Source organism: Vulpes vulpes, chromosome 16, assembly GCF_048418805.1.
Source record: "Vulpes vulpes isolate BD-2025 chromosome 16, VulVul3, whole genome shotgun sequence".
Lineage (NCBI taxonomy): Eukaryota > Metazoa > Chordata > Mammalia > Carnivora > Canidae > Vulpes > Vulpes vulpes.
Window position 1 is genome coordinate 33,557,909 of NC_132795.1, and position 12,225 is coordinate 33,570,133.

Consider the following 12,225-nt stretch of genomic DNA (forward strand, 5'->3'; position numbering starts at 1 on the left):
ACTCATACATACATCACAAGACATCAGAAAGAGTACTCAGAAGAGGATTACCTTGATAGTGGGGCAAAATTAGCTCTAGACTAATGAATATGCTGGTCACAACTAACAAAACTTAAAAGCAAGCCTTGAAAGTATCAAACTGTTTTCAAGTAACTTAACTCTGCCCCAAAACAAAGCTCAAGGGTATTTATAGGAATACAAAAAAGTCCAGCATCTAACAAGGGAAAATTTGCAATGTTTGCCATTCAGTCTAAAATCACCAGGTAAGCAAATAATCAGGAAAATATGACCTATAACAAAGAAAAGAAATCAATCAATGGAAGTAGACCCAGAAATGACATAGATGTTAGAATAAGGACATTAGTAGACAAAATCATATGATGTTCAAGAATGAGAGATTAATTATGTTAAGTAAAACCATGGCAGGTATAAAAAAGATTCAATCAAACTTTTAGAGATGAAAAAATAAATTTATTAAAAAAAACACAAAATTTTTAGAGATGAAAAATATAATATGATGGGCAAAAATAACTTGGATGGGATTAGACACCGAGGAAAAAAATACTAGTAAATGTGAAGACATAGAGACTATCCATAAAGGGGAAAGGGGGAAAAAGAACAGAACATCAGGGATCTCTGAGAAAACTTGTGGGGCCTAACATATGTGTAATTGGAGTCTCAGGAAAATGAGGGCAAAAAAATATATTTAAAAAAATAATGGCCAGGGACCCTGGCTGGCTCAGTTGGAAGAGTGTGTGACTCTTGATCTCAAGGTCATGAGTTTGAGCCCCACATTGGGTGTAGAGATTACTTAAATAGAAGTTTTAAATAACCAAATATATTCCACATTTGATGAAAACTGTAAACCCACGGATCCAAGAAGGTCAATGAACCCCTAGCAAAAGAAACCAAACTATACAAAGGTGCATCATAATCAGATGGCTTAAAAGCAGTGCTGAATAGAATATCTTACAAGCAGCCAAAGGGGAGAAAAAAAAGACACCATGTATAAAGGAACAAAGATAAAAATGACAGCAGACTTCTTTTAAAAATAATGAAAGTCAGGGCAGCCCAGGTGGCTCAGGGGTTTAGTGCGGCCTTCCGCCTGGGGCCTGATCCTGGAGACCTGGGATCAAGTCCCACATCGGGCTCCCTGCATGGAGCTTCTCCCTCTGCCTGTGTCTCTGCCTCTCTCTCTGTGTGTCTCTCATGAATAAATAAATAAAAATTAAAAAAAAATAATGAAAGTCAGGAGTCAATGGAGCAACATCTTTAAAGTACTGAAAGAAAAAAAATGTCACCCTAGAATTCTATACCCAACCAAAATATCTTTCAGAAATTAAAGTGAAATGAAAACATTTTCAGGCAAAATGTGAAAGAATTCATAACCAGCAGATGTGCACTACACGTAATGTTGACAAAATCCTTCAAGTAGAAGGAAAATTATACTAGATTGAAGTCTGGGTCTGAACCAGGCAATTAAGAAATGAGGTGCTCCATAATAAATGAAGGAGGAGTAAGATAACTAGAATATCACAATTTTGAAACCTCTAACGTATAGTGGATCTTGGTAATAATGAACAACAGCTGACAATATGGCAAAAAGGGAGACAACCAGATGTCACACACATCGAGAGAGCCACACTTCAACACCTGTATGAAATAACCTTGACAAAAATGCAGAAACAAAAAGTGGTCATAATAGTCAAACTTGATTCTGGCCTCTAGATCTAACTAGCAATTTACAGGATAGATAAGGGACAGAAAAACATTTAAGTGACACTGCTTGGTCTCAGTAAAAAAAAAAAAAAAAAAAATCCAGATTTGGGAAATTCTGTAGGATAAACCACCAGATTTTTTTCATTAAAAACAAACAAATGTGGATGCCTGGGTGGCTCAGTGGTTGAGCCTCTGCCTTTGGTTCAGGGCATAATCCTGGAGTCCTGGGATCAAGTCCCACATCTGGATTCCTGAATGGAGCCTGATTCTCTTGCTGCCTGTGTCTCTACCTCCTCTCTGTGTCTCTAATGAATAAAGAAATAAAATCTTTTATTTTTTTAAAATCTTAAAAAAAAGAAAAATTAAAAAAACCCCAAATGAACAAGCAAACAAACAAACTTGCAAGGAGAGAGAAAGAATGAGAAAGACTGACATTTCTGTGGAGGGGTAGCTACAGACTTCAGGAGAGTTAAAAGAGAAAAAAGAAGAATCTTCTTTAAGATTCTCTAATTCTAACTAAAAACAGAAAACTTGGCAAGGCATTCAGGAGAACATGAACACTGACAGGTATATGAAGCAATTATTGGAGAGAAAATACAGTTACCCAGGCCAAGAGAGGAGGAAATTCACTCCAGAGGGTGGGGACAGCAGGCGCAAAGGCATGCCCTCCTAGTGAGAGAGGAGTTGTCTGGAAGTTTCCTGCTACCAGGAATGTCCTCCCTTACCTCCGGGCAAGGGCTGGCTCTGGTGCTCTGGCTTCTGAGGCAGCAGAAGGCAGAATAATGACACGGAGACTATTCCTGTCAACCTCTCTGGCCTCCCTGGGTATCAGGCTGCCGTGGGAGGAAGAAGCCCAGGGTTGTCAAGGCCACTGTCACCAGCAAGGGACCAGGAGCCAGCAGTGTTGGTGAGACAGAGGCTTCGAGCCTCCACCCTAACCTCATCGTCGCCTCCCAGCTGTGTCTGGGGGTAGAAGACCAAGAGGGGGAGACCTAGTGAGAAGAGGGAAGAGAGCAGGGGAGGCGGGCATAGAGCTTGGTGTGCGCCCAGGGCTTGAGTGCCCCTGGGCTTCCGGCTCTGATCAGGCCGGGCGCTACCCTCCTCCCTCCACCCCATCTGCAGTTGAGGCCGAGGCAGAGCTTCCAGAGCTTCCAGAGAGAACGGAGGGATAAAGGGGATGCTCTGGCCGCAGAGATGAAGGAGTTTGCTCAGGTCACCAAGCAAGTTGTTGTGACGAAACGACTGCAGGACAAGCAGGGGGACCTGACCTTGGCTTATCCACCATCACTTGGGGCTGGACCAGGAACGTCTTGGCGTCTCTGGCCTGTGCTCCACTGTTGCACCAAGTGCTCAGTGGGAAACAAGAACTTTTTTTTTTTTAAGATTTTATTTCATCATAGACATAGAAAGAGAGAGACCCAGGCAGAGGGAGAAGCAAGATCCATGCAGGGAGCAGGACGTGGGACTCGATCCTGGGTCTCCAGGACCAGGCCCTGGGCCAAAGGCCGCGCTAAACCGCTGAGCCACCCGGGTGCCCTTTTTTTTTTTTTTTTTTTTTAAAGATTTTGTTTATTCATGAGAGAATGAGAGACACAGAGAGAGACACAGAGAGAGAGGCAGAGACACAGGCCGAGGGAGGAGGCTCCATGCAGGGAGCCCGACTCGGGACTCGATCCCGGGACCCCGGGGTCACGCCCTGAGCCTAAGGCCCCCAGGCGCCCCGAAACAAGAACCTTCTGAGCTACCATGACTGAGGGTTTACATATTCATTTCAGCTTCTCGGCCTCCCTTTGAGGAAGGTAGGCTTATTTTTTTTTTATTATTATTATTTATTTATGATAGTCATACAGAGAGAGAGAGAGGCAGAGACACAGGCAGAGGGAGAAGCAGGCTCCATGCACCGGGAGCCCGACGTGGGATTCGATCCCGGCTCTCCAGGATCGCGCCCTGGGCCAAAGGCAGGCACCAAACCGCTGCGCCACCCAGGGATCCCGAGGAAGGTAGGCTTATTAAACCCAACTAGGAGACAGGCGACAGCCCGAGCGGCACCGAGCGGCTAGCGGCCCGGCCCTGAGGCCCAATGGAGGCCAGAGCGCGCCCCGCCCGCCTGCCCCGCGCCCCGCCCCCCCACCCCGGCCCAGCAGGACAGCGCCCCCCCAGGCCGAGCTCGGAGGGCGGGCCCCGGGGAGCCTCCGGAAGCCCAGGCCTCCCTGCGCCCACAGGTGCTCGGCCCCTCGCCCGGGCGGGAGGGGCTCGGGGCTGCCGCGCTCTTACCGCGGAGCCCTGAGGCCCGGGGGGCGGGCGGCAAGGGCAGCGCCCCCCAGACGCGGCCCAGGCTCTGGCAGGCCCCCCGACAATTTAGCCTGAAATAGCAGAGAACTTCTTTCCCGGCTTTTTTTTTTTTTTTTCCAGGCTTTTGGATGAAGTTCTATTTTACAAATGACTCATTATTATATTTATAGCTTCTCTCCAAATGATTCAAATTGTGGTTTGTCGCCTCCCTGTCTCTCGACTCCCCCCGGCTCGCGGGGGCGCGCTGTTTACTGCGCCCCAGGTGCGGCGGGAGCGGCTCCGCCGTAATTAGGCCTCAGCCCTGCCGGCGCCCCACGTCCTCGGCCTTTGTTCCAGCACGTCCTGGGCCGTCTCTGCGCTGGCTTGGCCTGGGCTCCGCGGGGCGCCCGTGCGCGTGGGGCGCCCAGGGTGGCTGGCAGGGCCGCGGGCAGCCTGTGGGGGCAACGGCGCGAGGCCCGGCGGCGGGGCCCCCGAGGCCCTGGGGGAGGCCGGGGCGTGGGCCTGCTCCCCTCACACACACCTGCCCCTCAGACACCTCAGGCTGCGCCGGGCCTGCCCCCGCACCCACCTGCCCCCCCACCTGCCCCTCAGACACCTCAGGCTGCGCCGGGCCTGCCCCCCCATCCACCTGCCCCCCCACCTGCCCCTCAGACACCTCAGGCTGCGCCGGGCCTGCCCCCCCCACCTGCCCCCCCACCTGCCCCTCAGACACCTCAGGCTGCGCAGGGCCTGCCCCCCCCACCTGCCCCCCCACCTGCCCCTCAGACACCTCAGGCTGCGCAGGGCCTGCCCCCCCCACCTGCCCCTCAGACACCTCAGGCTGCGCCGGGCCTGCCCCCCCCACCTGCCCCCCCACCTGCCCCTCAGACACCTCAGGCTGCGCAGGGCCTGCCCCCCCCACCTGCCCCCCCACCTGCCCCTCAGACACCTCAGGCTGCGCAGGGCCTGCCCCCCCCACCTGCCCCTCAGACACCTCAGGCTGAGCCGGGCCTGCCCCCCCCACCTGCCCCCCCACCTGCCCCTCAGACACCTCAGGCTGCGCAGGGCCTGCCCCCCCCACCTGCCCCTCAGACACCTCAGGCTGCACCGGGCCTGCCCCCCCCACCTGCCCCCCCACCTGCCCCTCAGACACCTCAGGCTGCGCAGGACCTGCCCCCCCACCCACCTGCCCCCCCACCTGCCCCTCAGACACCTCAGGCTGTGCAGGGCCTGCCCCCCCATCCACCTGCCCCCCCCACCTGCCCCTCAGACACCTCAGGCTGCGCAGGACCTGCCCCCCCACCCACCTGCCCCCCCACCTGCCCCTCAGACACCTCAGGCTGCGCAGGGCCTGCCCCCCCCCCCCCCCCCCCGCACCTGCCCCTCAGACACCTCAGGCTGCACCGGGCCTGCCCCTCCCACCTGCCCCTCAGACACCTCAGGCTGCGCAGGGCCTGCCCCCCCATCCACCTGCCCCCCCACCTGCCCCTCAGACACCTCAGGCTGCACCGGGCCTGCCCCTCCCACCTGCCCCTCAGACACCTCAGGCTGCGCAGGGCCTGCCCCCCCCCCGCACCTGCCCTTCAGACACCTCAGGCTGCACCGGGCCTGCCCCCCCCACCTGCCCCTCAGACACCTCAGGCTGCACAGGACCTGCCCCCCCCCCTGCCCCTCAGACCCTGGGGCTGCGCAGGACCTGCCCCCCACCCGCCCCTCGGAACCCCCGGGCTGTGCTAGTGTCAGGGTTTCTTGCGAGGAGCCAGTCTCTGGCCCCTGAGGAGCCGGGAGGGTTCCGGGGTTCCCTCCACTTCCAGAGAGCTGCCCCCCCTGCTGCCCCAGGGCCCAGGCGGGCGTGGTCAGGTGCCTTAGAGGGGGAGCAGCGGGCTCTGGGGGGAGGGGAGGGCAGTGGAGAGGAGGCCCTATCTGCAGCCTCCTTTATCCGCTGGGTGCCCCTGGGTGGGCGTCCCCCGGCGGCTCGGCCTGGGCGCTAAGACAAGGGGAGGCCCGGAGAGAACCTTCTGGAGCTCCTCGTGGCCGGAGGCCTCCCGACAGCCCCCGCGCCGCGACGGCCAGGTGCCTCTGCGGGGCGATGCAAGGACGGGCAGCGGAGGGCGCCCCTGGCCCGGCCCCCTGGCCCCCCTGCGCTGGCCGAGGTCGGGCCCCTGGGCTCTGGTCGCGCCCCCCGCCCCTGTGCTTCCATGCTCGGTGGGTGGGAGGGAGGGGCGCGGGGAGGCCCGTGGGAGTGGGTGTGGACGCGCATGACGTCATCCTTGGTGAACTCAGTGTGAGGCCGTGGCCAGATGACTTCCATCTGGGCTGAGCCGGTCCCTGCGGAGGGGGTGCGGCGGCCAGGCATGGGCCCGCGTCCTGGGCCCCCCTGTGCAACGTTCTGTGGAGGAGGGGAGGGTGCTGAGTCTCCCCGCAAAGGGAAGGGGAGGCCGAGAGGAGCAGCAAGGGGGGCGGGGGGGGGGGGGCTCTCCTGGGCCTGGGGACCTGGGGACCTGGGGGAGAGACACTTCTATTAGAAAGAAGCGCTGGGGGATCCCGGCGGGCTCAGTCGGTGGACCTTGCGACTCTTGATCTCGGGGTCGTGGGTTCGAGCCCCATGTGGGGTGTAGAGATTACTCAAAAAAATAAGATCTCTTATGGGGTCTGTGGTCTGTAGCCACGCCCCTTGCGCCGGCCCCCTTCCGTTAGTCTTCCGACAGCCACACCATGGTATTAGGGTGCTCTGAACATTCTTAGAAGGTGCCGTTTTTGAAGGGGTGCTCACGGGCCACACCTTTCCCCCCTGGCTTCTCTCATGCTCCCCACCCAGCTGGGGTCCTCCTTGGAACCCCCTTCATGCTTCACCCAGGCGTGGGCAACGCTGGAGGCTGGCTCTGAATTAAAGTTGATCACGGAGCAAATAAATGTCTCAACCAAAGGGGGGTTTGGTGGTGGAGAGGCCTATGAGGGATTTGCTTCACTGCACGTAGGATGAGGACGATGATTTGGGGACGTTGACTGGAGCTCGAAGTATTACTTTAGGTTTATTTGTGTACCTCCTAACTTTTAGGTAGCAACTTCCTTCTTACGTTGGAGATGTTTTCAGTCTGACGAAGTGAAATGAGAGACGATGAGACCAGCCTGCACACGCTTCTGGAAGTGTGCTCGCATCCCCTATCTCACTCAAGGCCGGCTATGCTCTTCTCCATTTTCTTTATAAAGATCCTGGGATAGATTCAAGAACTCGCTCAAGAGGGCACAGCTAGTGAACGACCGAACTGGGTCTGGAACCAAGGGCTCCAGTTCCAATGGTGACCCCCTTGTGGTTTTTCTGTTTTCCCCAATTTGAGGAGGGAGCATATGCGTACAGCAAGAAGGGCAGGGGCAGCAGGGGTGAGCGCGCCCTGAGTCTGGGAGCAGGTGAGCACCCCCCCTTAGCTCTGGAGCTCTGCGACAGGTGTCCCTAGAGCAGCTGTGACCCAAGGCAGCAGAGGAAAAGCCTCCCAGTTGTCCATTTAGCTGCAGATCTCTTGTGGGGTCAGAGTGAATATTGCTGACCCTACTTCTTTATTGTGGTAAAATGTACATAACCGAGAGTTTCCCACCGTGTGTAAGCTCTGCGTGTGGCATTAAGGACGTGCACACTCGGGACACCTGGGTGGCTGAGCGGTTGAGCGTCTGCCTTTGGCTCAGGGCCTGATCCCAGGGTTCTGGGATCAAGTCCCACGTCGGGCTCCCTGCATGGAACCTGCTTCTCCCTCTGCCTATGTCTCTGCCTCTCTCTCTCTCTCTGTTTCTCCCATGAATTAAAAAAAAAAAAAAAAAAAAAGGACGTGCACACTGTTGTGCAGCCATCATCACTCCCCGTCTTCAAAGACTTTTTCATCTTCCCAAACTGCAAGTCCACACCCACTAAAGCCATAACTCCCATCCTCCCCACCCCACCCCCTGGCAACCGTTATTCTCCTTTCTATCTCTGGGAGCTTGACCACTCGAGGTACATCATGTAAGTGGGAATCATGTGGTATTTGCCCTTTGCTCTCCGCCTTACGCTGCCTTATTGGTCATGGGACGGTCCCTTTCAGCTACGACAGAGGTGCAGGTTAGCAGCGCTCCACTCCCACAGAAGAGTAGGGGAACAAAAACCAGAGAACACAACAGGGAGAGACAGAACCGGAGTGCTTCGGGGTGGATTTCTTGACTGTCAGGGGTACCAGATGTAAGGGGGCGGTGGTGGCGGGTGGATGGGAAGAAAGTGTCACATGGAAAACAGAGTGTTGCGCTTTACCGTCCCAGGGGAGGGGTAGCTCCCTTCTGGAGGAGGGGCCTGCCTCTTTTTTGTGGCTGACGCTCTGATGGGCCTGATGGGGAAGCCACTCCAGTGAGGGGAGGGTGGCCCTCTGGCCAGGCTGAAGGCAAGACAAATGGTTCTGCAGGAGACACCCACGGGGACTTGGAGGTGGATAGAAGGGTCTGGAGGAGAAGAGAGAGGCTGGAGGAGACGGAGTAGTTGGGACTTAGGACAGAGTGAGGAATATTTCGGGGCAGGGGAAAAGTTGATGAAGTTGCAGGACAGGAAGGTCTCCTCCTGGATTCTAATGTGCTTACTGTGGTCCCCTTCCATTACCCCAAACTTTGAGTGTCTGCTTCTGCGTCCATAAGCCTTCTGGGGGTCCAGGGGCAGCTGAGGGGGTCAGGAAGGGAGCAAGGGGGCGGTGCCTGAGGGAGGGAGGGACAGTGGCTGCAGGAGGTGAGATGCAGATGAAGGGAGGAAGGAAAGCAGGGAATCCGAGCCAGAGGTCCCCAGAGGAAGCACAAGCCCTCTGTGAATCCCGCGCACAGAGACCGGTGGCCGGAGTAGGACTGCGAGGTTGAGGGGACACAATGATGGGGTCCCTACTATTAGTGGGGTGGGGCCCAAGTCATTTTCTTGAATATTAGGTGGCAGGCAGTCCAGGTAGACAGCCCAAAGGAAGGCATGGTTGTGGATCTCATCTTCTTGGGGGACCTGGTGGCAAGATCTAGCCGGGGCCCAGCTGGGTAATTTGGGTATTACCCCAGGTAATTCTCTGGAGTCCCCTCAGCTCAACTCACTCCCCCCGGGGTTTCTGTACTCATGGGGAAGCGTACCACTTTTTGAGAGATGGTGATGGAACTAGAACCAAAGCCAAGCCCAGAACACGTCTTGAGCTTTCAAAACACCATTTTCGGGGATCCCTGGGTGGCACAGCGGTTTGGCGCCTGCCTTTGGCCCAGGGCGCAATCCTGGAGATCCAGGATTGAATCCCACGTTGGGCTCCCGGTGCATGGAGCCTGCTTCTCCCTCTGCCTATGTCTCTCCCTCTCTCTCTCTCTCTGTGTATGACTATCATAAATAAATAAAAATTAAAAAAAAATTAAACAAAACAAAACAAAACAAAACACCATTTTCTTTCAAAATCGTCTGACAGCAGAGATCAGGGGCTAGCATCGGCTCTGATGGAGATGGAGGCTTCTCGGGCCTCCCAGCCAGAGGAGCCCAGCGGGAGGGCCGGTTGCTCCCACCCACAGGCCCCAGAGAAGCCCGGCTTGGAAAGGGAGCCTCATGTTGCCAGGAAGCCGGGAGTTCGCCTGCTGGGTCCTGGGCCGAGTGTGGGCTGGGGGTGGAGCCCTGCCTGGAACTAGTGATGCACCCCGAGAGCCCGGGACCAGCCCGCGCGGTGGCGGTGGGGCCGACCGAGGACACTTCCCTCTGGTCCTCTCCAGTCTTGGCCCAGGGAACTGAGGCTCAGGCTGGTCTGGCTGGACCTCATTTCTGTCCCAGCCCAGTAACCCTTCATCAGTGGGTCCCGGGGAAACGGGCCTGGCTTGCCTCCCATTTGAGGAACGTTTGCCAAATGTGTTACAAGCCACTAAAAGCTTGTAAACTAGGGTGCAAGCTGCCATGGGGCCTGGGCTGGCCAGAGGATACGCTCTTTAGAAGTTCCAGAAGCTCCCTGCCCATTGGGAGGGAGGAATGTCCCTACAGAGTCCCAGGCGGGTCTGTGCTGGGGCCCGGCCAGCTTTCCCTCTGGCGGGCCCCTCTGCTCCGGGGGAGCTGTGTGTTCCCTTCTCTGGCAGCTTGGGAAAGACTAGGGGCCCTTTCAGGGAAAGGAGAAAGAGGAAACAGGCCTGAAAAAGCTGCAGTGAAAGCCTAATTCTAAGCTTCAGCTGCGGACCCAGGCCTGGGAGTACAAATGAATTTTCTACTCAGGAGAACGGGGAGTGTTCAGAAAGGTTGTTTGGGGGAACTAGAGCCCCAGAGCTTTGGTGCTGGAGGATCTCAGACACCAGCTAGCTAGTATAGCCCCCCCCCCAGTGGCCCCCCCATTTTACTGAAAGGCTAATCTGAAACAGAATGGAATTTGGCAGGGGCTGGGATGCCTTTTCTCTTCTGAGGCCCTGTTTCCTGAAAGAGTGTCCAGAGGAGCTGATTCCCCCCTTCCCCGTGACACTCCTCAGGGCCTTTTTAAGAAAACCCAGAGGTCTGATCTGGCTTCTCTGAAAGTAACAGGGTTTGTGGCTTCCAGGGGGTTTTCGGTTTGGAGCCATAATTTGTTTGTTCATCTGACATGTTCGTGCACCGCAGGCTTGTTGCCAGGTTTCCCCTCGTACGTTATGAGGCCGTGCTTGTGCGTGGCCTAGGGGAAGCCAGGAACAGCACAACTCAGGAAGGGACCGTACTAGGGCAGGGGCTGCTGGGGCCTGGGGGGGTAGGGAGGTCGAGGTCCTCAGGCCTGTGGTTGGGGGTGAACTGGGAGCCTCCCGGCCCAGAGTCCCCGATGGGCATCTGCACCGGCAGAGGGCTCAGGCCCCTGCAGGAGCCGAGAGGCTGCCTCAGGAAGAAGCCATCTGGGCTGGCCAGGAAGGCTTCGAGAATGCGCAGGCCCCGGGCTCTGGAAGCTTCGGGAAGGGCCGACCAAGAGCGGGGCAGCCGGCCCCGAGCAGAAAAAGGGTGAAGGGAGACAGAGAAAGCAAGTGGCACTGAGTGAGGTGGGGCCTGAACTAAATTCTAAATTTTGGGAGCGGCCCGGGAGGCTGCCAACTTTGATCTCATTTTCTGGACGGGCCTTCGGTTCCTTCTCATCCCCACCACCCAGTCACCAGAGAGTCAGCGCCTACCGACAGCAGCGGCTCTTGGCGGACTCGGGAGGCACACACACGCAGCGGGACGTGGGGGCACCCTGAGCTGGGTGCGGAGGGGGGGGGGGCGAAGGGCCACACTGATGCTGGGGGAGGAGAGGAAGGCCTTGGGGGGGGGGCTGGGGTCTGTCCTGTCCCCACGGGGTCTCCCTTGGCCAGCACCGCCCCCCGGGCCCAAGGCGCTCACTGAATAACTGAACTCCTGCAGTCTCTTCTCTTGAATCCTCAGTTACCTTATATTTTTCTTCTTTGGGATTGGAAGGCTCACAAGGGTGTTTACCTCCCTTGTGCTTTCTCCTTCAGGAAGGACCTTCTTGCTGCTGCTGTGACCGAGGCACTGAGGCACTGTTCTGGAAGCTGCCTCGGCATAAAGACCCTCCATCTGGGGAGGAAGGGAGACGGGAGGAGGGCCAGGGTGCTCTCTTGGGCCTGGCCCTGGGATGCCCAGCCCAGGTGGCCGTGGCCGGGGTGGCAGTGAGAGGAGGCAGCCTCAGCCGCGCTGCGCTGTGGTCTTCCTCCGTGTGACAGCATGACCATGACGCTCATGCCCCAGCCCAGCCGATGACCGATGAGGAAAATAAAATGGTATTTAAACCTCATCTCGAACAGGGTTTCAGAGCCGTCTTCCTGGTTATGGAAACGGGGGCTGCACTGAGGGGGACCTCGGCTCTTTCCCCCAGAAGGCCCCCCCTTCTCCAGGGCTTGGTTTTGGAGGTGAGCTTACTCCCGGCCCGCCCACCGTAAGCACCTCCTGGGGGCTTGTGTGGCCTTCGGGAGCCGGGATGGCTGCCGTGCCCTCCCCCCTCCCCCTCCCCCCCACCCAGGCGGCCTAGACGTTTCCTCTCCTTCAGAAGCTGTCGGGGTTACCCCGCGTGGGCGTGGGCCCGGGCCCCTTGTATCTCAAGGATCTGTGCCTGTCCTTGGGGCTTCGGAGTCTGTGGTTCCTTTCCTTGGTCCTGAAGAGGCCACGTGGGGTCCCCCAAGCTAGGTCCCCGGGGCTACCCCGGCGGCTCTCAGACACGGCTGATTCCCATCCTGCGTCCCCAACAAATTATGTCTCAAATCGCCCGCCGCCCGGCCCCCTGC

General features: G+C 57.0%; 1 long non-coding RNA gene across 1 annotated transcript; it reads left to right on the forward strand.

The window, feature by feature from the left end:
• Positions 1-2,416: 2,416 nt before the first annotated feature.
• Positions 2,417-11,846, forward strand: LOC140596003 (uncharacterized). The gene is made up of 3 exons (XR_011998025.1): positions 2,417-2,626; positions 3,562-3,719; positions 11,443-11,846. It is a non-coding gene; the product is annotated as an uncharacterized lncRNA (long non-coding RNA).
• The last annotated feature ends 379 nt before the right edge of the window (positions 11,847-12,225 follow it).